A 27,861-nucleotide genomic window follows, 5' to 3' on the forward strand; every position below is an offset into this window, starting at 1 on the left:
GGAATAGTGCAGGAACCTTTTTCAAAGTCGCTGCGACTCAAGTTGATTGAACAGTTCCATTACCGCAAATGGGGTGCGATTTGTCATGTGACTTAACTGTCAAGTTGCATGACAAGTCGCACTGGTGTGAGCCAGGGCGGAGAGCTACTTCCAGGTACATACAATGCATTGTACAAATAATCACTTCAATCATCTGATCACATGAAAAGCAAATCTCCATATCGGCTCCACACGGCTGGACAATTAATTGTTTGTAAATATTGAACTCCTGTAGCAAATCAGGCAGACTGTTTATGATCAACTGATTATCCCAAAGAAAATAAAAAAAAAAAAAAAAAAAACAAAAAACCACACACACACACACACACACGAACAAAGCTGCTACTAAGGACATCTAAAAACTGACAAAGCTGAAAGGAATCTACTACAAACAATACGGAAGTCACAAACTTTTTATCAGCGCTTTAGTGTCAGCGGCCCAGGACATTCAAAACCTTGGTGCCAGGCTCTAACATTACAATTATTTCCTCCTTTGTATAAACCGATCAGTTAACACGTTCCCCCTACTCCTTACAATTGCTTCTAACACTAGGTACACACCTATGCGTTTTTGTGGGCCGCATTTACGCAGGCACAGCAGCCCATTCAAATGAATGGGCTGTCATGTCTGTGTTTTCGCAAGAAAAAAAAAAAAAAGGAAGAAGTGCATGCACCTTTTCAAAACAGCAGCAGCAGGGAAATTTCCCTGCAGTTCCTGCACCCACACTGCAACTTTACATGCGTTTCCCCAGAACAGTGCGTTTTCACTGCAAATGTGGGAATCACTGCAATTCCCACACCCGCCGCCACACACAGAAGTGTGAACCTAGCATTACTGAATATATATTGAAACACACAACAGTACTAGGAGGATGGGCAATACATACAATCTGATTGTACAATCTCCTTTAGATATATCACCAAGAATGCAGTGCAAAGGCCTGTCTGATTGGACACTGGCTGAATGGATAGCTTAGGTTTGCACCTCTAGAGATAGTTTTGTTAAGAGTAATGAAGATTATATGAACTGATTATATAGTGAGTGGGCAGTTGAAAGTGTGCAGAATACATAGTTTACGGACACACAGTACAAACAGCACAATGACAGAGATATCACTACAAAGCTCACCATACATGTTACAATCTCTGTACAATCCACTTAAAGCTAGCCATACAATGCACATTTTGATTGTACAATCACCAAAATATGCAATATGAGGTCAAATGTAAAAAAAAAAAAAAAAAAAAAAAAAAAACACAATTTATTAGCATCAAGTCAGGAAGGCCAGCCTATACCACATAGCTGATGGTAGATTTAAAGGAGATTTTACAACCAGATTGTATATAGCCAGCCTTAGGTACACCACACACCTTTCAATCTGACTGTACAATCAAATGATAGATCAACCAAAACTATGTAATATTAGGAACTACCTAATATAAACAAAATCAATGTGTATCCATGCAGACCCTTAAGTCTAGTGCACACCAACAGTTTTTTCTTTCGTTCAACCTAACAGGCTGAACGAGAAAATAATTGACAGCTCAGGTCGGAGCCGCTGTACTAACAATCTGATGTTGGTACAGCGATCTCCCCTGCTGTACTATTGTGTTCTCTGCCGTTGTCTGAGAGCGCTGATAGGGAGCCGGTCGGCAGACTTTTTTTCAGTCACATCCCTGTGACATAAGCCAGCAGAACGGCAGGCGTCTGTTGGACCAGCTGCATGTTGGCCGGTTTCTATTGAACCAGCTGATGCCACCCGACATCGATCTGTGTGTACAGAACTTAACACTCCATAGTTGTTTTAGATGTAAAGCCTAGCACACAGGTTACAATCACCTTTAGATTTACCAACAACTATGCAGTGTAAGGTCTTTAAAAAGGGATTATATACCACGCTAAAATAAGTGATAGTGAAAAAAGAAAAAAAAAAATAGCGACTGCAGCGATTAACTAGAAGATACAGTATCTCACAAAAGTGAGTACACCCCTCACATTTTTGTAAATATTTTATTATATCTTTTCATGTGACAACACTGAAGAAATGACACTTTGCTACAATGTAAAGTAGTGAGTGTACAGCTTGTATAACAGTGTAAATTTGCTGTCCCTTCAAAATAACAAACACACAGCCATTAATGTCTAAACCGCTGGCAACAAAAGTGAGTACACCCCTAAGAGAAAATGTTCAAATTGGGCCCAATTAGCTATTTTTGCCTCCCCAGTGTCATGTGACCCATTAGTGTTACAAGGTCTCAGGTGTAAATGGGGAGCAGGTGTGTTAAATTTGGTATTATTGCTCTCACTCTCTCGTACTGGTCACTGGAAGGTCAACATGGCACCTCATGACAAAGAACTCTCTAAGGATCTGAAAAAAAGAATTGTTGCTCTAGATAAAGATGGCCTAAGGCTATAAGAAGATTGCCAAGATCCTGAAACTGAGCTGCAGCACGGTGGCCAAAACCATACAGGTTTAACAGGACAGGTTCCACTCAGAACAGGCCTAGCCATGGTTGACCAAAGACGTTGAGTGCACATGCTCAGCATCATGTCCAGAGGTTGTCTTTGGGAAATAGATGTATCAGTGTAGCCAGCATTGTTGCAGAGGTTGAAGGGGTGGTCAGCCTGTCAGTGCTCAGACCATGCGCTGCACACTGCATCAAATTGGTCTGCATGGCTCTCGTTCCAGAAGGAAGCCTCTTCTAAAGATGATGCACAAGAAAGCCCACAAACAGTTTGCTGAAGACAAGCAGACTAAGGACATGGATTACTGGAACCATGCCCTGTGGTCTGATGAGACTAAGATAAACTTATTTGGCTCAGATGGTGTGAAGCATGTGTGGCAGCAACCAGGTGAGGAGTACAAAGACAAGTGTGTCTTGCCTACAGTCAAGCATGGTGGTGGAAGTGTCATGATCTGGGGCTGCATCAGTGCTGCCGGCACTGGGGAGCTACAGTTCATTGAGGGAACCATGAATGCCAACATGTACTGTGACATACTGAAGCAGAGCATGATCCCCTCCCTTTGAAACTGGGCTGAAGGGGAGTATTCCAACATGATGACGACCCCAAACACACCTCCAAGACAACCACTGCCTTGCTTTAAACGTTAAACGCATAAACGTTTACTGTACAAAATAAAGTCCATTGGCATGGACCATAGGGTGAGTACATGGATTGAAAACTGGCTACAAGAGCGAGTTCGGAGGGTGGTGATAAATGGGGAGTACTCGGAATGGTCAGGGGTGGGTAGTGGGGTCCCCCAGGGTTCTGTGCTGGGACCAAGCCTATTTAATTTGTTCATAAACGACCTGGGAGGATGGGGTAAACAGTTAAATCTCTGTATTTGCGTGCAATACCAAGCTAAGCAGGGCAATAACTTCTCTGCAGGATGCGGAAACCTTGCAAAAAGATCTGAACAAATTACTGGGGTGGGCAACTACATGGCAAATGAGGTTCAATGTAGAAAAATGTAAAATAATGCATTTGGGTGGCAAAAATATGAATGCAATCTATACACTGGGGGGAGAACCTCTGGGGGAATATAAGATGGAAAAGGAGCCAGGGGTAGCTGCTGCTAACAAAGCAAACAGAATATTGGCATGCATTAAAAAGGGGATTAATTCCAGAGATAAAGCGGTAATTCTCCCGCTCTACAAGACTCTGGTTCAGCCGCACCTAGAGTATGCTGTCCAGTTCTGGGCACCAGTCCTCAGAAAGGATGTACTGGAAATGGAGCGAGTACAAAGAAGGGCAACAAAGCTAATAAAGAGTCTGGAGGATATTAGATATGAGGAAAGGTTGCGAGCACTGAACTTATTCTCTCTGGAGAAGAGACGCTTGAGAGGGGATATGATTTCAATATACAAATACCATACTGGTGACCCCTCAATAGGGATAAAACTTTTTCGCAGAAGGGAGTAACAAGACTCGTGGCCACTCATTAAAAAATTTGAAGAAAAGAGGTTTAACCCTAAACTACGTAGAGTGATCTTTACTGTAAGAGCGGCAAGGATGTGGAATTCTCTCCAACAGGCGGTGGTCTCAGCGGGGGGTGGTTTTTGGGGCATCGATAGTTTCAAGAAACTATTAGATAAGCACCTGAATAATCTCCAGACCTAAACCCTATTGAGCATCTGTGGGTCATCCTCAAACAGAAGGTGGGGGAGCGCAAGGTCTCCAACATCCACCAGCTCCGTGATGTCATCATGGAGGAGTGGAAGAGGACTTCAGTGGCAACCTGTGGTAAACTCCATGCCCAAGAGGGTTTAGGCAGTGCTGGAAAATAATGGTGGCCACACAGAATATTGAAACTTTGGGCCCAATTTGGACATTTTCACTTAGGGGTGTGCTCACTTTAGTTGCCAGCGGTTTAGACATTAATGGCTGTGTGTTGAGTTATTTTGAGGGGACAGCAAATTTACACTGTTATACAAGCTGTACAATCACTACTTTACATTGTAGAAAAGTGTCATTTCTTCAGTGTTGTCACATGAAAAGATATAATAAAATATTTACAAAATGTGAGGGGTGTACTCCCTTTTGTGCGATACTGTATAATCCAAGTAGCAAACATAAAATCGCACTAGTCTGAGGCTGGGTTCGCATAGCAGGAGAATGTGACCTGCTCTCTATGGAGCCGGTTCACATGTCTCCAGGGCGGCTGCGGAGCGCACTGCACAGAAACGCTGTGCGTCTTTCCCTCCGTTTCAGGGCCAAATTCAGGCAAAGAGTCTGCCCTGATTGGTCCCAGAAACGGAGAACAGGGACAGACAGCGTTGCTGTGCAATCCACAGCCGGTTTAGGTGTGAACCGAGCCTAAAGCAAATAAAATCTGAAATATATTGAATAATATGCTGGTAGTGTTATGACACACTATAAAGTAAAAAAAAAAAAAAAACACCCATAAAAAAGGTGTCCTTTGAATATAATAAAGTCCAAAAATAGCAGATATAAATTTTCCACCACCAAGTGAGTTGATGAAACTTTTCTGTGATACACCACACACGGTGGTCTGGGACTCTTACCGAATCGTCGGGACCACCTATCTCTAAGATGGTCAAAGCAGACAGGCAGAATACTTCTGCGGGTTATAATGATGACAGGATAATGGGATAGTAAATCAGGACATCCAAAATATCCAGGGGTGGGAGGTAATCATATAAAACAAAAGCTCCAATAGTGCAATACCGCAAGCATATAATTTATTGAAAAAACAGCCGATTGGCTACTGAGGCTTCATATACACGCGACGTTTTTACAACCTCTCTTGAACGATTTAACTTGCCAGATAACCCACGTTTAAAATTTTTGCCGTGTTATATGCCACATTTAGCCGCATTTGCGTTCAAAATAGCCAAAATGAAAAACGCCTGTAAATGAAACGCGGCTAAACCTGTTTGTCACTTGAAATGCCTCTAAACTCAGCTTCTGAACCCATATTTTTGCGTTCCAAAAATGCCTCTAAACTCAAATGCCTAGAAAACAACTGTAAACGACCCTGACGACCACAACAATTTCATCAACTCACTTGGTGGTGGAGAATTTATATCTATTTTTGGTCTTTATTATATTCAAAGGACTCAGGCACTGCTTTTTTGCTCTTGCATTTAAATTGATTATGTGTTATTTTTCACTTTGGTTGTTATAAACACCTTTATATGTTTTTTTTTTTACTTTATAGTGTGTCATAACACTACCAGCATATTATTCAATATCATTTCAGATTTTATTTGCTTTAGACTAGCGCAATTTTATATTTAGTGTAAGGTCTTGCCTGAACACAGTTTTTGTAACTCCAAGGTGTCACCATACACATTACAAATCAGACCATATGATCAACTATAGATTTACCAAAACTATGTAACATGAGCACTTGATCTATCCAATAGGGTAGGCGTTTAAGCTGGCCATACATGGATCACAATTTGACCGGGTCAGCAGGGACCAGCTGATATTTGATCTATGCATGGGCTAGCTGGTTGTAAACATGTTAATCTATCGATCGACTTATGTACAACCAGCCTGTCAGGTTTTTAGCCACTGGCTAGCACTGATCAGTGTACTTTGATGGCAGAGAAGGCCCCCAAAAGAATACAATAGCACAGTGGGGAGGATTCCCCCCATCTACATCAAATGTGTAGATGGGGGAAATCGGTTCATTCAACTCGTTGGCTAAAAAAAAAAAAAAATATATATATAACAATGATGTACCATGTATGGCCAGCCTTACAGATCGGCAATAACATTATGACTACCCATCATAGCCCAACGAGGCATGGACTCCACTAAACCTCTAAAGTTCTGGCACCAAGCCATCAGTAGCCGATCCTTTAAGTCCAGTAAGTTATGAAGTGGGGCCTCCATGGATCGGACATGTTTTTTTCAGCACATCTCACATTATGTATTGAGATCTAGAGAATTTGGAGACCAAGTCAACACCTCTATCTTGTGTTCCTCAAACCATTCTTGAATTCATCAAACCAGGCCACCTTCTTTCATTGCTCTGTGGTCAAGTTCTGATGTGTAGGTGCTTCTTGCTGTGGACACGGGTCAGCTTGGGCACCCTGACTGGTCTGCATCTACGCAGCCCCATACACAACAATCGGCGATACACTGTGTTCTGACACCTTTCTACCAGAACCGGCATTCACTTTATCAGCTACAATAGCTCATCTATTGGATCGGACTACAGGTGCCACCCTTCACTCTCCATGTGCATCAATGAGCCTTGCCTGCCTTGCTGGGTCACCAGTTTTCCTTCCTTGGACCACATTTGATGGATCCTGGCCACTGCAGACCCGGAACATCCCACAACAGCTGCAGTTTTCTCCTTCTACACATCAACTTCAGGGACAACATGTTCACTTGATCCCTAATATATCCAACCCAATTCCAGATGCCATTGTAATGAGATAACCAATGTTATTCACTTTACCAGTCAGTGATCATAATGTTATGGCTGATCAGTGTATATGACATCGTACAATCAGACTGTAACGTGTGTGGAGATCGATTGTACAATCAGATCGCCAGGTAAACACTCCATAGAAAAGTCAGGGATGATGATCGGGTGTAACCCACAGACAAGACTATGACCTCCCTCTATATGACACCCGGGGCCCGCAATCTGTTCTCACCTGTCCTGATGTCCGGTGTGCTCTCTCCGCTGGCGCTGGCTCGGTCCGCACTTCGCTCGGCTTTACAAACATCCGCAGAACAAAAGAGGAAGAACCGGCCGGAGCAGTGCGTGTTCCAGCTCAGCCAACACTCCACCCTCCCTGAACACAGTACACTCAGCCAGCCAGCCAGCCAGCCAATGAACGAGAGCGGGGGAGGAGCCATGTGCTATGGCAACCGAGGACGCATCATCCCCGCCCCTCTAGACAGGGTTCCTAGCTGTTGGCTGCAGTACTGAGGTGTCAACCATCACAGGGCTGACTATAGGCAATAGCTAATGACATTAATGATGTTAAGATCAGCTCATCACACATTTTTTTTTCAGATGTTTACCTAAATCTTGCAAGTTATCAACACGCAAGAGAAATGCGCTGCTTTTTAGCAAATGCATGGGTTCCGTTGCCATCAGGTTCTGTTTACATGTGTCATTAATTGTTAACGTCACCCCAAACGCGGGAAGCATACGCGTGTTTAGCCAAAAGCAAAATGCAAGAAAACATGCGATAAAATGCGCAAAGCAGAATGTGGCAAAAAGATTCATGAGCTACTTTTCACCATTTGTTGCACGTAGGGCAGCCCATTGAAATCAACAGGCTTCCCTATGCAGGGCTGCTGTTAGAAACCACGGGACCCCATACAGAAAATTTGACATGGGGCCCCATACAGACAACCTGACACAGGGTCCCATACAGCCAATGCTTCAGTTATGAATGAACACAGTGATTGATCAGTACTGATCACACATTGTGTTAATTCATTCAGGAAGGGAAGGGGCTGGTAAATATGACATATTTACTGCACCCTTCCCCCACTCTCAGTCTTAAAGGATCCTATTGTGTGTTTTTGTGTGCAGCGGGAAGGAGAGGATGGAAGTCGTCAGCACTGCGGAAGAGAGGGGGTGGGGAAAAACACAGGGGGGGCTGGGCAGCAGGGAGAAACGTATGATGCACAGGGAGGGTGATCGGCGTGGGGGGGGGGGCAATTACTGAAACAGATCCTTTGTATAGCTCTCTCTGCAGTAGCTGAAAACAAAAGGGAGGGAAAGGAAAAGAAGACAGCTCTCATACAGAAGATGGGTTCCATTAATCATCCTCACTGCCCACATCCAATTCACCTTGCTGCCTGGGTCCCCCTTCTGGCCCAAGGCCCTGTACAGGAGGGCTGGTGGTACCTCCTTATCCTGACCTATGCATGTTGCACCAAATTACTAGGTGTGAATGAGCCCTCCATGAGCTACTTTGCTGCGTTTGTCGCATGAAATCTATAGGCTGCCCTATGTGTGTTGCGTGAAAAATACTGATAAGTGGCACTGATGGGCACTGATAGGTGGCACTGGATAGGCAGCACTGATGAGGAGCTACTGACAGGCCTTACTGAGTGGCACTGATTGGCATTTTGATGGAGCACTGACAGGCATTAATGATGGGGCACTGATTGGCACTTTTTTGGGCACTGATCTGCACTTTTTTTTGGCACTGACAGGCTTTATAGAGGGGGACAGGCTGGCAGTTGATGGGCACTGATGGACACTATTTGATGGGGGCGGTTGATTATCAGCACAGACCCCCCCCCCTCTGACAGGAAGAGCTACCGATTGGCTCTCCCTGTCAGTGTGAACAGAGGAAAGCCGTTTATGGCACTTCCTGGTTCACGCGATGATCAGCTGCAATTGGTCACAACTGATCACGTGGTAAGAAGCCTCTGTCAGAGGCTTCATACCACGATCGGAGTTGTGGTGTGTCAGACTGACACACAGCACCTCCGATCGCCGCGCTGCACGCCCCTAGTGGCACGTGCCCGCTCTGTTATCCTGATCACATCATATGACGTCCGATCAGGATAACTAAACCACTTTGCCATCGTCATTTTGCTATATGGCAGGCGGCAAGTGGTTAATCTTCTCTCCTCTTGGATCTTTAGTAACCACGATCATTCATTATGAATAAGAGGATGGATGAATTAATAAAATATCTTTTTAGGAGAGATGTATAATACTGATTGTATATCCATTTCAGTTACATGGAGTACCAATTTTGTTAGAGTCACATTTAGTCCAGCTGACACATGGTTATATTGTCATATTAGTGCACATGCAAGCATGTGCATGTAAACATCTTAAGGGAGCAGAACATACAGTAATCTGTCTGAATCATTCCACATCCACTTTGTCATCTAAAGACACATCACAGACTGGTCAAGTCACTTCCAGCTGCTGTTCAACTAGTGAGCCTTAATTAAGCTCATATCTGAAAAAGAGGTGACTATCTTGCCAGCATTAGTCAGTAAGGTGTTAGCTGAAATCTGATAATGTAGACCTCTCTAGATCAGGCATGGATCTAGGGGGCTGCTGAGGTGGACTGTGCCCTTCCCAAAGATTTTAGTTGTTCCCCCTAGATCTCTAAAAATGCATCCACTGATCCACGAGCCAGCCTGATGGGGGTAGTTGATGTAAGGGGGGACTCTGATGGAGGCAATTTATGTAAGCGGGGACTCTGATAGGGACCATTGATATAAAAGGGGACCTAGATGGGGGCAATTGTAATGTAAATGGGTATTCTGATAAAGTTCATGTTTGAGGGTACATTAATGATTATTATTATTCTAATCTAAAGACAGCCTGTTTCCTGTTCCCTCCTGCACCACCTCTGTACTACCTGTCAGACCAGGCCATGACTTGTGATACAGAAGTGCGCTGGGTGTACAGGGAACACTGGCTCCCTGCATCTCTATCACACTGAGTGACAGACTGTCATTGACTCACACACAGTGTTGACATTAAACCCCCTGAATTTTTTTCCTGCATCCAAGAAATCAGATAGGCTAGATCTGGCGGTGTTTCAGATCCTTTACAAGGCTCACCGTACATGATAAAATCTGAACATACACTTTCTGTACAATCAATTATACTGTAGATTGATTAAAACTATGTAATATCTTCATATCTTCATCCACCTAAACCTAAATCAGGCAGGCCCTCGCACTACATAAGTCTTGGTAGATCATAAACTGACCATACACTATATAATCTCACTATACTATCTCCTTTAGAGCTACCCTCAACTACTGTATGTAATGGAAGCACAGGTGCCACTGAATAAAAAAATGTTTGGATTGTATAGTTTTGTCTTCATATTACATACCGTATATACTCGAGTATAAGTCGAGTTTTTCCAGCACATTTTTTTGTGCTGAAAGTGCCCCCCTCGGCTTATACTCAAGTCAAGCACTTTTCTGCAGAAAAAAATGTAATTTTCTGAACCGACTTTGGGGCCCCGTATCTCGGGGCTACTTGGTGCTAGGAACCCCAAATTTGGTGTGCAAACCCAGTGGAACTAGCACCACAACATGCTGGATTTCCTAGCACCAAGTGGCCCTGAGATATAGGGCCCCAAAGTCAGTTTGGAAAATGTCATTCTCTGCTGCAGAAAAGTGCTTGACATTTACTGACCATACACTATATAATCTCACTATACTATCTCCTTTAGAGCTACCCTCAACTACTGTATGTAATGGAAGCACAGGTGCCACTGAATAAAAAAATGTTTGGATTGTATAGTTTTGTCTTCATATTACATACCGTATATACTCGAGTATAAGTCGAGTTTTTCCAGCACATTTTTTTGTGCTGAAAGTGCCCCCCTCGGCTTATACTCGAGTCAAGCACTTTTCTGCAGAAAAAAAATGTAATTTTCTGAACCGACTTTGGGGCCCCGTATCTCGGGGCTACTTGGTGCTAGGAACCCCAAATTTGGTGTGCAAACCCAGTGGAACTAGCACCACAACATGCTGGATTTCCTAGCACCAAGTGGCCCTGAGATATAGGGCCCCAAAGTCAGTTTGGAAAATGTCATTCTCTGCTGCAGAAAAGTGCTTGACATTTTCTGAACTGACTTTGGGGCCCCATATCTCGGGGCCACTTGGTGCCAGGAACCCTTGGATATATTGTGGTACTAGTTCCACTGGGTTTGCACACCAAATTTCGGGTTCCTAGCACTAAGTGGCCCTGGGATACGGGGCCCTAAAGTTGGTCAACTGTGTCCATCTGGCATCAATGTCATTTTGGGACCCTTTGAGTCCAGAGACACCAAATTTTGGCTGCAGCTAGGGGGCATCTAGGAACCCTTAACTACTAAGTTCGGGAGACCTATTGCTGCAAGTGGGCACAGTGAGGCTGCAAATGGGCATTGTTGACCCGCTTTTCCACTTACAGTAGCTGCGCATTTCTCACCCTAGGCTTAAACTCGAGTCAATAAGTTTTCCCAGTTTTTTGTGGTAAAATTAGGTGCCTCGGCTTATATTCGGGTCAACTTATACTTGAGTATATACAGTAGTTTTGTAAAATGGAGACAAGGAATGCGGACATTTATTCTAACAAAGCTAAATCTGTATAAATGTTCATAAAATAACATTGGTAAACTATATAAATATGAAACCATAAAATACATATATACACAACATAGAGTCAAAGGAAGGATGAAGAAAAAAGGGTTGGGAAAACTAACAAGTATAGGCGATACTAAATTGCTTATTACACAATTTGTGACATTTCAGAAGCATACAGAGAAATTTTATTAACCAGATCCAATACAAGATAATTAATAAGTAAAGCATCACCCGATGCTTTTTAAACCATTTTTTTAAGGAGCACCAAAGGGTTAAAACCTCTGTCAGGTTTTTTTTAAACCAAAAAAAATATATATAGATATATCTATCTAATATATATATATATTAGATAGATATATCTATATCTATATATTTATCTATCTATCTATATATACAGTATATATAGATATATATATAAAATATATTATTATACTAGGTCTAGATTTTTTTAAATATACCGTATATATATTTTTTCATGTCATTTTTTCATGTCATTTTTATTATCATTCCTTAAAAAAAAAATTTCTATGTATTACTTTCCTTTACGTATGTTATTTTTAATTTAAGGTGAGACTTCCTGAGACAATATCTACCCATGTATGGGCAGCCCTACACATGATCCAATTATAATTGCTGAGAGTGATTGTTATAAGTTAGCATAATCCCAAATCCATGTAATCCACCTAGTAGACAGTAGTAAACAATTGAAAGCAGTCTGCCTCTTTATGGTATACTGCAAACTTTCAGCCTGCTGTTTCGTTTGGCTTTGGTTGTGTGCTCTGCCACACCCCGCATATAAATATGCATTTACACACAAACAAGCCTTGCCTTATCTTCTATACCCCTTGCCAACCTTGTTTTGCTTTAAGGTGTGGTGGCATCAGTAATGCAACTCAAGGCAAATGAACATGTTTTAGTATATTAATATACACGTAAGTAAAAAAAAGTCCTTAGTTCATATAGAAAAAGTTACAATACTCAAAGCAGCGCTCTAATCAAATAAATGAAATATGACCAGCATTCACATGTAAAGACATATAAGAAATCAATAGTATGTTGATAGGTGATAAGACAGCTCAATTGATAGGTGAAGGATTCTACTTAATCATTGATAGGCGTATACCATCCACCAGAGTCCACACCACATGAAACACACTCCCCCTTGGGGTTTACACTCACCAAAGGGATGTAGTTCAAAGGCCTTTAACACACCAGGTGTCTCCTGTTTGGTCTGGTTAAGCAGAATCCTTCACCTATCAATTGAACTGTCTCAACATAATATTGATTTCCCATATGTCTTTACATCTCAATGGTGGTCATATTTCATTTATTTTATTGGAGCGCTGCTTTGAGCATTGGAACTTTGTCTATATGGACTTTTTTTACTTACATGTATATTTATGTTTTCTTTAAGCAGCTGCGCTATGTACAAAGACTTACGTCATATACATTATATATGTTTTCTACATATATGTTTTGGGAACTTCATTTTTTCCTGAGCGGTGCAATTAGGCCTTTTTAGACTGAGATTATTCCTGTTTTAGTATAATGTACATATATATATATATATATATATATATATATATATATATATATATATATATATATATATATATATATATATTTTTTTTTTTTTTTTAATAAGCAACATTTTTTTATGTTAAAGAGGAGCACCAGTCTCCCCCCAAAAAATTGAAAGTCAGCAGCTACAAATACTGTAGCTGCTGACCTTTAATATAAGGACACTTACCTGTCCAGGGATCCAGCGATGTTGAAACCTGAGCCGATTCTTCAACTGGCTTCAAGTGTAGGTGCCGGCATCCAGGGCCATCTTTATAACATCATGGGCCCCTACAAGCCTGCCCAATTTACGCACCTCACACGCTCGCAGCCCCCCTCACACCTGTACGCTCGCAGCCCCCTCACATGTGTATATATGATACACACAGATACACAGGCACACACATAAACAGACACACAGGCACACACATATGTACACAGGCACACACACATATGTACACAGACACACACATGTACACACACAACCCCCCCTTACTTGTAGAACATCCCTTACTCAGACTTCTCAAGTCTCCCGCGAGTTGCGGTAGTCTCCCGCATTTGACTGCGGGCTCCCGGACTGTCACTCAGCCACAGACAGAGCAACCCGAGTGGTCTAATGGAGTACAGCCGCGGTGGCCGCTCGAGCTGCTCCGTCTTCTTTCTGTAGCCAGGGGAGGGGGCGGGACAGAGCCGAGAGATCTGGTGCCCCGTGCTACGCTGAGACCTCTCATGGCACGCTCCTCCCCACTGGCCCCTCCTTCCCTCCCATCCACCCCAGGTGCTTCTGGGGTGGACGGGAGCGAAGGAGGGGCCGGCGGGGAGGAGCGTGCCATGAGAGGTAAAACGACTGCCGCTTTGCAGGGACCAGATCTGTCATCACTTCAGACAGACTAGAAGAGAGGAGGGGCCGGTGGGGAGGAGCATGCCACAAGAGGTAATGACAGCCGCTTCCCACGCTACTCTGCAAGTAATGTAACAGCAGCTGCTTGGATCTTGCTGTGATGTGTGTCCCATTATGTGCCCCATGCCCTGCTGTGTGAATAATGCCCTGCTGTGTGCCCCATTATGTGCCCCATGCAGGGCCGTCTTTAATATTGATTGGACCCTGGGCAAAAATTTTCTTGGGCCCCCCCATGCAATTTCACTCTCCACCTGCTCTGAGACATACAATAAATAGCAGCTAGACTTAAAATCAATTTACTGTATCAGATCAGGCAGCAATTGCGACTGGTTGCCAGCAGTTACAGCATATCTTTACTGCTTACTGACTGGTTGCTAGAGGTTACAGCACACATTACAGCTTACTGATTAGTTGCTAGAGGTTACAGCACATCATCTCCTGACTGCAGGGGAGCATGATATACATATGAATGCCGCCTTTATTTACATATCAATGCCACCGACCGCAGCTATTTACTTAGTAATGCCGCCACTATTTACATATGAATGCTGGTTATTTACATGTAAACACAGGGTCTGCAGGTGAGTCATCTGTACACAACAATAGGGCAGAGCTGGGCAGCATTAGTAACAGCATTTCACACTGAGATATCAGGACACAGCACAGGACTAAAACTTCAAGGGACAAGGGAATTTAAACTGGGATAGTTGGCAAGTATGAGGCAGCTGCTTTGGGCCCCACAACAATGACAGGGCCCAGGGCAGCTGCCCCTTTTGCCCTGCCTTAAAGACGGCCCTGGCCCCATGCCCTGCTGTGTGAATAGTGCCCTGCTGTGTGACCCATCATGTGCCCCATGCCCTGCTGTGTGTGCATAGTGCCCTGCTGTGTGTCCCATGCCCCACTGTTTGCCCTGCTGTGTGCCCCATGCCCTGCTGTGTGCCCTGCAGTGTGTCCAGTGTCCCACTGTGTGCCCCATGCCCTGCTGTATACCCTGCTATGTGTCCTATGTCTTGCTGTGTGCCCTGTGTCCTGATGTATGCCCCATGATGTTCCCTGTGCCCAGATGTGTGCCCCCTGCCCTGCTGTGTGCCCCATGTCCTGATGTGTGCCCCATGCCCGCTGTGTGCCCTGTTGTGTGCCCAAGATGTGCCCTACTGTGTGCCCCATGTCCAGATGTGTGCCCTGTGCCCTGCTGTGTGCCCCATGTCCTGCTGTGTGCCCCATGATGTGCCCTGCTGTGTGCCCTGCTGTGTGCCCTCCTGTATGCCTCATGCCCTGCTGTGTGCCCCATGCCCCGCTGTGTGCCCTGCTGTGTGCCCCATCCCCCGTTGTGTGCCCCATCCCCCACTGTGTGCCCAGTGTCCCGCTGTGTGCCCCATGCCCCACTGTATGCCCTGCTGTGTGTCCCATGTCTTGCTGTGTGCCCTGTGTCCTGATGTATGCCCCATGATGTGCCCTGTGCCCTGCTGTGTGCCCCCTGCCCTGCTGTGTGCCCCATGTCCTGAAGTATGCCCCATGCCCACTGTGTGCCCTGTGCCCTGTTGTGTGCCCCATGATGTGCCCTGATGTGTGCCCTACTGTGTACCCCATGTCCTGATGTGTGCCCAGTGCCCCTGTGTGCCCTGCTGTGTGCCTCATGATGTGCCCTGCTGTGTGCCCTCCTGTGTGCCTCATGCCCCGCTGTGTGCCCCGTGCCCTGATCTGTGCCCTGTTGTGTGTCCTACTGTGTGCCCCATGCCTTGCTGTGTGCTCCATGTCCTGATGTGTGCCCAGTGCCCCTGTGTGCCCTGTGCCCTGTTGTGTGCCCTGTGCCCTGATGTGTGCCCCATGCCCCGCTGTGTGCCCCGTGCCCTGATGTGTGTCACCTCCCTGAAATAAGTTTGCCACCTCCCTGAAATTAGTTTTTGCAGGTTGGGATGTCTGCCTTACTTGTTAGGTGGTGTTCCTTGTCCCACTCCCAGCTCTTGTGCAAGACACACAAGGGGTGCACATGCCGGAATTTACCAGAGGGGACAGCAAAGAGCCCAATGTCAGCTCAATGACTCTCACACACATTCCAAAATCCAGCACAGCCACAGAGCTCTCCTGCACCCGCCCCTGCCTTCTTCCATCCCCACCAGACAGCCGGGCCTTTCTAGATGCTCGGGCCCTTAGTGTATGGGCTGTACCTCCCTGATGGCGGCCCTGCCCCTCGGACTGCCTGTGCCTGCTAAGCCTGACTCCCTTGCTCCACTGCTTCTTCTATTTGTCTGGCTCTGATGGGGCCCCAGGTGAACCTGGGGCCCCTGGGCAGTGCCCAGGGGTGCCCGCTCAGTAAGACGTCCCTGCCGGCATCTTCACTAAGGGAAACTGGCAGTGAAGCCTTCAAGCTTCATAGCTGGTTTCCTACTGCACATGTGCACTTTGTGAATAGTTCCGCTGTCTTCTGGGACCTGTGTGTGTCCCAGAAGCCTGCATGAGGAAGGATTGGGATGGACATAATCGTAGATCTTACTCAGGAGTGGGAGCTGGTACCTGTCAAAACCAGGTACATACCCGCTCCCCCTTCCCCCCCAAAAAGTGTCAAGTGTGGCAGTGGATGGGAGAGGGTGCGAACAAGTGGAGCTTTCCCTTTTGGGTGGAGCCCCGCTTTAAGTTTGCTAGCCAGACCAGCGAGATTTCACTGCTGCTCGCTCATTAACCTTTAATGCCAGCGAGTAAGCATTTCTATTAGGATAAGTGGTTTCCTTGCCAGGTTAATCCCCCATCTGACATCATTCTAAAGCTGGGCATATACTGAAAAATTTTCGTAAGAATATCCATATGAGAAAATTAATCAGTACATTTGATAATGCCTTTAGAGACTTGAAAAATGTTCAAAAGTACTTCACAATTTTGTTTGCTTTTGACATTTAATTTTGGAACCAATGGATAACTCCACTTTTGTGGGGGAAAAAAATAGCAAATAAAGAAAAAATAATATAGCGTATACAATTGCGATACAACTCATATTGTAATTGAATGTTATTAAAAATAACCTTTCCTTTTCAATCTACAGCTGCTGTAATTTTCTATAAATGCAAAGCAATATGGCTACATGGAGTTGTTCTGTACACAAAATGTGTACTGACCACTCCCCAGAAACATAATTTCCTGCTTGTGTGATTGGCTCACTGATTTTCCCAGAAGTATGCCTAAGATACAAGTCAGATTTCAGGCATCCCCTGCAACAAAAATGTCATTTTTTGTGAGACATTTCCAATAGGAATAGCTGACTGATAATTAGGAAACCACTGCCATTAGACTCACTTAGCCAAGAGACACAGACAAACACACATGGATTTCTTCAGAATAACAAAAGGTAGGAATCTGCAACAAAGGTTGGTATAATCCTTGCAATATACATAGATCACCCAAAGGGGAATGTTTTTTTCTCAACAGAAGTGGAGTTACACTTTAAAAGAATTTCCTGAATGGAAACCACATGCAGTGTTACTGTACATTCACTGTTAAAATTCTCATGCGCCTTTTTTTTTTTTTTTATATTGTCGTTAAAGTCGAAAATGATCATTGCTTTGATCCCATTAATCATTGGAAAATCAAATGAACATTTTTATCCAGTGAAATATTTGCCATTTCTCATTTCTAACTGAACTCTTAGCTTTCTCTTTTTTGTATTCCAATGAGAATGGTTTTCAGTTAACAAAAATGTAGTAGAATAAAGTTCCTACAAGAGGTCTCTGACTAAACCAATGACCTAAATGCTCTGCTTGATTGGGAAACTATATTTAAAAATTAGGTTTAATGTTAATAAAAATATGCACTTGGGAGCTTAAACTATGCAGGCATCAGGAAATCTAGATTATGCACAAGATAGCCTAATGCCCCGTACACACTAGCGGAAATTCCGCCAGCAAAAGTCCGATGAGAGCTTTTGGTCCGAAAATGCAACCGTGTTTTTGCTTCATCGTACTTTTGCTGGTGGAATTCCAGCCAGCAAAAGATTGAGAGCATGTTCTCAATTTTTCGGTTGGAAAAAGTTCCGATCTGAAATTCCGATCGTCTGTACCAATTCCGACGAGCAAAATTCCTACGCATGCTCGGAAACAATTCGACGCATGCTCGGAAGCATTGAACCTAATTTTCTCGGCTCGTCGTTGTGTTGAACGTCATCGCGTTCTTGATGGTCGAAAGTTCAGCAAACTTTTGTGTGACCGTGTGTATGCAAGCCAAGCTTGAGCGGAATTCCGTCGGAAAAACTATCCAAGATTTTTCCAACAAAATTCCGCTCGTATGTATGCGGCATTAGGCTCAGTGGATGTCCAGGGGGCCTATCCACAACCTATAGGACCTGAGTCAACAGGCTTTGGGCTTATGTTGGTCGGTGCCTGATGTGGCATTTCCATAGCTGGGCCAAGAGTTAAGTAAAAGAGGCAACTGTCTGGGCACTTCAGCATGAAGAGGGCACAGAAATAGCTGGACTTGCAACTTATGCTGTTATGTTAGGGTAGTTCACAGCTCATGATGAGGTGGGCCACTTTGGCTTTTTGTCTTGGGTGTTGAAGGACAGGACAATGTCAACACAGACAAATGAATAAACTTGCTGTGCCATTTGATATCGATATCATTATCAATGTCAGAAATTTGGAGGTAGTGAGCAAAGATGCCCCATTGTGCAATAATCTGTCTCTGAATCTCAGGGAGTACATCTGGTTGAGTCAATGATAGAGACAGATCTGGGTGTTTTGATGAGTGTGGACTAAATAACAGCATGCAATGCTAAGCTTCAGTTTTTAGAGCAAGCAAAACACTATGTTGTATTAACCACTTCAGCCCCAGAAAGATTTGCCCCTTTAATGACCAGGCCATTTTTTGCAAAACGGCACTGCGTTGTTTAACTGACAATTGTGCGGTCGTTCGATGTTGTACCCAAACAAAATTGACATCCTTATTTTCCCCACAAATAGAGCTTTCTTTTGGTGGTATTTGCTCATCTCTGCGTTTTTGTTTTTTGCTATAAACAAAAAAAGAGCGACAATTTTGAAAAAAAAAAATAACAATATTTTTTCCTTTTTGCTAAAATAAATATCCCCCCCAAAAAATGTAAAAAACTATTTTCTTCATCAGTTTAGGCCAATATGTATTCTACATATTTTTGGTAAAAAAATCCCAATAAGCGTATATATTTTTTTACTAGTACTGGCGGTGATCTGCGACATTGTGGCGGACAGATTGGACACTTTTGACACTTTTTTGGAACCATTGACACTTATACAGCGATCAATGCTATAAAAATGCATTGATTACTGTGTAAATGTCACTAGCAGGGAAGGGGTTAACACTAGGGGCGATCAAGGGTTTAAATGTGTTCCCTCGTTAGTGTTTCTAACTGTGGGGAGATGGGGCTGACTGGGGGAGGAGACATATCACTGTTCGCCATTACAACAGAACGAGGATTTCTGTGTTTACATACACAAATCCCCATTCTGGCTCTCGTGCCCGTGATCGCGGGTGGCTGGCGGAGATCGCGCCCGCGGCCATGCGCATCGGGTCCCCCGGCATGCAGCCGGTGCACGCATGCCTGCAAGGAGCCGCCGTACATACACGGCGATTCGTGGGAGAGAGCCACATTGCCTCCGTATATATATAGGAGCTGGTCGGCAAGTGGTTAAGAAGTATGTACTCAAGAGGCAGTCAGAAATAAACTGGCCCTTCTATAAAGCATTAGCAAGACCTCATCTTGAATATTTAGATCAGTTTCAAATACCAATTCACAAAAAGGATGTTGTGGAAAAGGGGCGAATACATTAATACTGGGCATGAAGGCCTTAGCTATAAAGATAGATTAACTGTAGGGATGAGCTGAACACCCCCCGGTTCGGTTCGCGGCAGAACATGCGAACAGGCAAAAAATTTGTGCGAACACTGTTAAAGTGTATAGGACTCGAACGTGAAAAATCTAAAGTGCTAATTTTAAAAGCTAATATGCAAGTTATTGTCATAAAAAGAGTTTGGGGACCCGGGTCCTGCCACAGGGGACATGTATCAATGCAAAAAAAAGTTTACAAAACGCCCGTTTTTTTGGGAGCAGTGATTTTAATAATGCTTAAAGTGAAACAATACAAGTGAGACATTCCTTTAAATATCGTTCTTGGGGGGTGACTATAGTACGCCTGTAAAGTGGCGCATTTTTGCCCTTGTTTAGAACAGTCCCTGCACAAAATGACATTTCTAAAGGAATAAATGTCATGGTACTACTTACAGTGAGCCCACAGGTGAGCAGGTGACATGGGATCCCCCAGGGCGTGGAGTCTAAGGGCCAGCTGGTATTCTTCCAGGGACCCCCTCACAAGGGTTTGGGCTTAGCTGCATGCTGACCCCAGGTCACGACCCCCGGGTTCACCCCACTCACTAGGGAAGTACCAGAAGACACTGTCAGACAAGAATGGATGGATAAAGCAAAGGAGAGCCGGATAGCGAGCCAAGGTCAGGACTAGGGATGAGCCGAACACCCCCCGGTTCGGTTCGCACCAGAACCTGCGAACGGACCGAAAATTTGCACGAAAGTTAGAACCCCATTGACGTCTATAGGACTCGAACATTCGAAAGTGCTCATTTTAGAGGATAATTTTCATGGTATTGTCCTAAAAAGGGTTTGGGGACCCGGGTCCTGCCCCAGGGGACATGTATCAATGCAAAAAAAACTTTTCAGGAGCAGTGATTTTAATGATGCTTAAAGTAAAAAAAAAAAGTGAAATATTCCTTTACATATCGTACTTGGGGGGTGTCTATAGTATGCCTGTAAAGTAGAGCGTGTTTCACGTGCTTAGAACAGTCCCTGCACAAAATGACATTTTTAAAGGAAAAAAAGTCATTTAAAACTGCTTGCGGCTTTAATGTAATGTCGTGTCCTGGCAATATGGATGAAAATCAGTGAGGCAAACGGCATGGGTACCCCCAAGTCCATTACTAGGCCCTTTGGGTCTTGTATGGATATTAAGTGGAACCCCGCACCCAAATTAAAAAAGGAAAGGTGTGGGGCCCCCAGGCCCTATATACTCTGAACAGCAGTATACAGGCAGTGCAAACAAGACAGGGACTGTAGGTTTGTTGTTAAGTAGAATCTGTTTGTAATTTTGAACTGGTACATTGTTTAAAGTGTAGCTCCAGCCAAAAAATCTGATTTTAAGCTTTTTGGAAAACATAGGGAAGGGTTATCACCTCTGTGACATTCGATTTGCTGTCTGTGCTCCTCTTCATAAGATTTCACCTCACTTTTTGTCCCAATGACAATTTTTTTTTGAAAATTTGGGGTTTTTAGTGAAACAAGGATTGGTGATAAACCATCAGTGTAAAGGAGAAAAGTTTTTCCCATATTAACTCTTACAGGAGAGAATTTCCCTTCCTTTGGGGTAGATTTCATCTCACTTCCTGTTGTCTCCTTCCGTTTGCAAGTAGGAGTCATTTGTAAGTTGGATGTTTGAAAGTAGGGGCCTGCTCTATATACTCAGCAGAAATTTGGGCCTTAGGTGTTGTTGTGGCCACAACACTGTAAGCCCTCACAGGGCCCTGCTGTGAAAATATTAGATCAAGAATTGTAATTACATGCCCCTGTTGAACAGGGTCAGAAAAATTGGGCCTTTGGTGATGGTGGTGGTGGTGCTGGTGCCACAACTCTGTAAATCCTCACAGTTACACTTGGTGGGCACAGAAATGGGCCCTGCTGTGAAATATTAGATCAAGAATTGTAATTACATGCCCCTGTTAAACAGGGCCAGAAAAATTGGGCCTTTGGTGGTGGTGGTGCTGGTGGCACAACACTGTAAGTCCTCACAGTTACCCTTGGTGGGCGCAGAAACGGGCCCTGCTGTGAAATATTAGATCAAGAATTGTAATTACATGCCCCTGTTGAACAGGGTCCGAAAAATTGGACCTTTGGCGGTGGTGGTGCTGGTGGCACAACAGTGTAATTCCTCACAGTTACTCTTGGTGGGCGCAGAAACGGGCCCTGCTGTGAAATATTAGATCAAGAATTGTAATTACATGCCCCTGTTGAACAGGGCCAGAAAAATTGGGCCTTTGGTGGTGGTGGTGGTGCTGGTGGCAAAACACTGTAAGTCCTCACAGCTACTCTTGGTGGGCGCAGAAACAGGCCCTGCTGTGAAATATTAGATCAAGAATTGTAATTACATGCCCCTGTTGAACAGGGCCAGAAAAATTGGGCCTTTGGTGGCGGCGCTGCTGGCACAACACTGTAAGTCCTCACAGTTACTCTTGGTGGGTGCAGAAACGGGCCCTGCTGTGAAATATTAGATCAAGAATTCTAATTACATGTCCCTGTTGAACAGGGGCTGAAAAATTGGGCCTTAGGCACTGGTGCTGTTGCCACAACACTGCAACCCCTCACAGATACTCTAGTTGGAACGCAGGAACGAGCTCTGCTCTGCAAAGTATTGCATCAAAAATTGTAATTACACGCCCCTGTTAAACAGGGGCTTAAAAATTGGGCATTAGGCACTGGTGGCGGCGCCCAGAAACAAAATTGTCCTTACAATCTATCAGCATGATCATTGAGGAGGAAGAGGATAATTACTCAGCATAACAGGATAGTCACTCAGTATCAGCATAGGCAGTCTTTTAAGGGATCTGACATTTCCAAAAAAATTATTCGTTTACATCAGCATCAGGTGCTTGGTATCTGGTGGTGATCCTAGACTGATTCATTTTTATGAAGGTCAGTCGATCAACCGAGTTGGTGGACAGATGCACCCTGTGATCGGTTACAAAGCCTCCAGCAGCACTGAATGTGCATTCCGAAAGAACGCTGGATGCAGGACAGGCCAGTAGCTCAATTGCATACTGTGCAAGCTCTGGCCAGTGATCCATCCTCAAGACCCAGTAACCCAGAGGATTTTCGGTGGGAAAGGTGTCCAAATCAGATCTTGCCCCTAGGTATTCCTGCACCATGTAAAACAAACGCTGACGATGGTTGCTGGAACCGATCATACCTTGGGGTTGCGGACTAAAAAATTGTCTGAACGCATCGGTCAGACGGCCACCTTCTCCACCGCTCCTTCTTTGACTGACCGAAGCCTCAGCAACACGTTGTCCAGAAACAGGAGTTTGTAACCTCCCAGTCTCTGGGAACGTGTTGCACAGATCTTTCTGCAAGGCCTCCCAAAGATGTTTCATCCTCTGCTCCCTCTGCGATGGCAAGATAAGGTCCGCAACCTTACCCTTGTAACGTGGATCAAGGAGGGTTGCCAGCCAGTATTGGTCCTTCTCCTTAATACCACAAATACGAGGATCCTTCCGCAGGCTTTGCAGGATCAGGGAGGCCATGCAGCGTAGGTTTGCTGAGGCATTCGGTCCGGAGTCCTCTGGGTCACTAAGGACGACATGATCCGCAGCCACCTCCTCCCAGCCACGTACAAGTCCATGTGTTTCTTGGGACTCTAAATGATCCCATAAAAGACTGCTGCTGATGCTGAGTGCCAGGATCCACCTCCATGCTGACACAATCCTCCTCCTCCTCCTCGTCCTCTTCCTGTGTGATCGGCGGGCACACAGGAACACTGTCCAGATGAAGGGGACCTTGAGAGCTAAGGAAGTCCTCCTCTTCCTGCTTCTGTTCTGCCTCAAGTGCCCTGTCCTTTATTCCACGCAGCGTGTCCTCCAACAGGTGGACAAGGGGGACAGTGTCACTGATGCATGCACTGTCACTGCTCACCATCCTTGTGGCCTCCTTAAATGGTGACAGGACAGTGCATGCATCCCTGATTATGGCCCACTGGCGTGGGGAAAAAAAAACAAGCTCCCCTGACCTTGTCCTGGTGCCATAGTCGCACAGGTACTCATTGATGGCCCTCTGCTGCGTGTGCAGCAGCTGCAGCATGGCCAACGTTGAGTTCCACCTGGTGGGCATGTCACAGATTAGGCGGTTCTTGGGCAGGTTAAATTCCTTTTGGAGGTCTGCTAGCTGAGCACTGGCATTATGTGACTGGCGGAAATGCATACAGACTTTCCTGGCCTGCCTCAGGACATCCTGTAAGCCTGGGTACCTGCCCAAGAACCGCTGCACCACCAAGTTAAGGACGTGAGCCAAACAGGACACATGGGTCAGTTGTCCCTGTCGGAGGGCGGAGAGGAGGTTGGTGCCATTGTCGCAAACCACCATTCCTGCCTTAAGTTGGCATGGCATCAACCACCTCTGAACCTGCCCCTGCAGAGCTGACAGAATCTCTGCCCCAGTGTGGCTCCTGTCCCCCAAGCACACAAGCTCAAGCACCACATGGCATCTTTTGGCCTGCGTAATTGCGTAGCCCCTTGAACGGCTATGGAGCACCGCTGGTTCCGAGGACAAAGCACAGGAAGAGGCCATGGAGGAGGAAGAAGAAGAGGAGGGGGTGGAGGAGAGAGGTGTGTCACAATCATTAGTAGTGGCATTTTGGAGGCATGGTGGCGGAACAACCTCCAACACTACTGCACCTTGTCCTGCATCCTTCCCAGCTGCCAGCAGAGTGACCTAATGCGCCGCGAAACTTAGGTAATGTCCCTGTCCATGCCTGCTGGACCATGAGTCAGCAGTAATACGCACCTTACTGCTGACCGCCCTGTCAGGCGAGGCCAAGACATTGCCTTCCACATGCCAGTAGAGAGCCGGAATCGCCCTCCGTGAGAAAAAGTGGTGTTTTGGTACCTGCCACTGAGGAACCGCACATTCCACAAACTCACGGAAGGGGGCAGAGTCTACCAACTGAAAAGGTAACAGTTGAAGTGCTAGCAATTTTGCCAAGCTAGCATTCAACCGCTGGGCATGTGGATGGCTGGGAGCGAATTTCTTTCGGTGGTGCAGCAGCTGGGACAGGGAAATTTGCCTGGTACAATCTGACGTTGGTGTACTGAAAGCAGATTGCCCACAAGTACTTGGCTGTGACACACCTAATTCTACACCTTCATTCCTCTCAGTGCAGGTCTCAGAGAGGACTGAAGGTATAGTGGGGTTGGAGATCTCAGCTGATTAGGAGCAAGGAGAGGTCCTCTTTGTTCTTTGGTGTGGGTCTTTTAGATACCCTCGTCATCACTGGAGCAAACCTGGCAGTATGCTGCAGCAGGGGGAGCATGACTGCCAGATTGCTGTCCTTCTTGGGCACCCCCTCTGTCCGTACTCACGTTACTGCCTTCATCTAGCTCAGTATCATCATCAGAGCCTTCTAAATGCTGGGCATCCTCCTGGAGCATGTACCCAACACTGTGGTCAAACAGTTCCAGAGACTCCTCAGGAGGACATGGTGGGGCTAGGGAAGGAGTCACTGATACCATTGAGCCGAGGGAAGAGGCCACGTTGGCAGCTGCTTTGCCAGACAAAGTACCCTAAGCATGGGTGAGGGAGGATGTGGAGGATGAGGACGGCTTGGTCATCCACTCGACCAAGTCTTCCGCATGTTGCGGCTCAACACGGCCAGCTGCCGAAAAAAAGGCCAAGCGTGTCCCACGGCCACGTGCTGATGAGGATGCACCGTCTCCACGACCAGCACCGTTGCCTCTAGACACAGAGCCTGCTTGCCCTCTTTTATTGGCTTGTGCCTGTCTGCCTCTCCTTGTTGGCCTTCCAGACATACTAATGGCCTGTAGCTGCACTAAGCTGGGATATATATATATATATATATATATATATATATATATATATATATATATATATATATACACTGATACTGCAGCTAGCAAAATCAAATGCCTGCCTACAGTATGAGAACACCACCAACCTTCTACAGGTAGCTTTAGCTGAACACTGTGCAGAGGTCGCACTACACTAACGTGTAAATACTTTAGCTACCTGCGGTAGTGATAGATCAGCAAAACACCACCAACCTTCTACAGGTAGCTTTAGCTGAACACTGTGCAGAGGTCGCACTACACTAACGTGTAAATACTTTAGCTACCTGCGGTAGTGATAGGATCAGCAAAACACCACCAACCTTCTACAGGTAGCTTTAGCTGAACACTGTGCAGAGGTCGCACTACACTAACTTGTAGCTTTAGCTGAACACTGTTTAGAGGACGCACTACACTAACTTGTAACTTTAGCTGAACACTGTGCAGAGGTCGCACTACACTAACTTGTAACTTTAGATGAACACTGTTCAGAGGACACACTACACTATCTTGTAGATTTAGCTGAACACTGTGCAGAGGTCGCACTACACTAACTTGTAGTTTTAGCTGAACACTGTGAGGAGGACGCACTACACTAACTTTGTAGCTTTAGCTGAACACTGTGCAGAGGTCACACTAAACTAACCTGTAGCTTTAGCTGAACACTGTGAGGAGGACGCACTACACTAACTTGTAGCTTTAGATGAACACTGTTCAGAGCACGCACTACACTAACTTGTAGCTTTAGCTGAACACTGTGCAGAGGTCGCACTAAACTAACTTGTAGCTTTAGCTGAACACTGTGCAGAGGTCGCACTACACTAACGTGTAAATACTTTAGCTGCCTGCGGTAGTGATAGGATCAGGAAAACACCACCAACCTTCTACAGGTAGCTTTAGCTGAACACTGTGCAGAGGTCGCACTACACTAACGTGTAAATACTTTAGCTACCTGCGGTAGTGATAGGATCAGCAAACCACCACCAACCTTCTACAGGTAGCTTTAGCTGAACACTGTGCAGAGGTCGCACTACACTAACTTGTAGCTTTAGCTGAACACTGTTCAGAGGACGCACTACACTAACTTGTAGCTTTAGCTGAACACTGTGCAGAGATCGCACTACACTAACTTGTAGCTTAAGCTGAACATTGTGAGGAGGACACACTACACTAACTTGTATATACAATTTAAAGGCTGCGCTGCTAGTGCAAATACATGATCATATTAACTGAAAATACCATAATTATGAATGAACACAAGTGAATTGTTTCATAACAAAAAAAAAAAAAAAATGCACATAAATCGCATGCAAAAAAAAAAAGAATCGCATGCAAAAAAAATGAGTGGAACATTCAGTAAACAAAAACGATTAAGTAGAGTCCATTTAGTCATAGATTGAAATGAACTGTAGGTCTTGTGGGTGTAGAAAATGGTTGGATAGAGGGAGAAAGACACCCTTCCTTCAAGTGATATAAAGATTATCTCCGTAGGGAGCGTGATGTTAAAATAGAGAGAAGATCCTCCACCTCAAGTAAGGTAAGCCCCTTACCAGATCCAAAGATCTCCTGTCACAGAGATCATGCACACATGTGGCTGTGTCCCCCAGCCACTGGGTCTCTGTCAGTGCGCAGATCGGAAGCCACCTCTCCAGGAAATCAATCCAAACGTGATTTATCCGCTCACAGACCATGGATAAATAGGAAAGAAATGCTCCATAACGTAATACAGTTAAAATCCACTTTAATTTATAAAAGAAAAGCACTTACAATTTGTGTAGTAAAGATCGCTTATAAAAACATGTAGCGCCAGCCGGCTTCAGCTGCTGCCCGTTTCTTCCGGGTTCAGCGTGGTATGGTGGTGACGTCAGCACGCCGCTCCTCCCTACGCCGTTTCGACAAATCTGTCGTCTTCCTGGGGTACGGGCGGCATGCTGACACACCACCTATATGGGAACTCAAAGCAGAGGAACGCCCCCTTCTGTGATCAGGGCGTCCGAGGCCGCTGCCGCCATCTTTGTATGGGGCAAGCGGAAACTGTATGTTGTTGATTCACTACCATGTATACCGTCACAACCCGGGCAAAAAGGGTTATAACAGGATAGGATTATACGCTCCATTGTTGCCAACAGCGTATAGACCACAAAAAAATGGATGTCAAAGGGAT

General features: G+C 45.1%; 1 protein-coding gene across 2 annotated transcripts in view; it reads right to left on the minus strand.

Moving 5' to 3' along the window:
- LOC141110720 (MOB kinase activator 2-like) overlaps positions 1-7,345 on the minus strand; it is an 89,402-nt gene extending 82,057 nt beyond the window's left edge. The window contains exon 1 of one of the 2 annotated variants that reach the window (XM_073602259.1): positions 7,180-7,345. The gene's annotated coding sequence lies outside the window, so the exon portion shown is untranslated. The remainder of the gene's footprint in view (positions 1-7,179) is intronic. The other variant, XM_073602258.1, reaches the window with a different exon arrangement.
- Between the last annotated feature and the right edge of the window lie 20,516 nt (positions 7,346-27,861).

Source organism: Aquarana catesbeiana, linkage group LG10 (genome assembly GCF_042186555.1).
Source record: "Aquarana catesbeiana isolate 2022-GZ linkage group LG10, ASM4218655v1, whole genome shotgun sequence".
Lineage (NCBI taxonomy): Eukaryota > Metazoa > Chordata > Amphibia > Anura > Ranidae > Aquarana > Aquarana catesbeiana.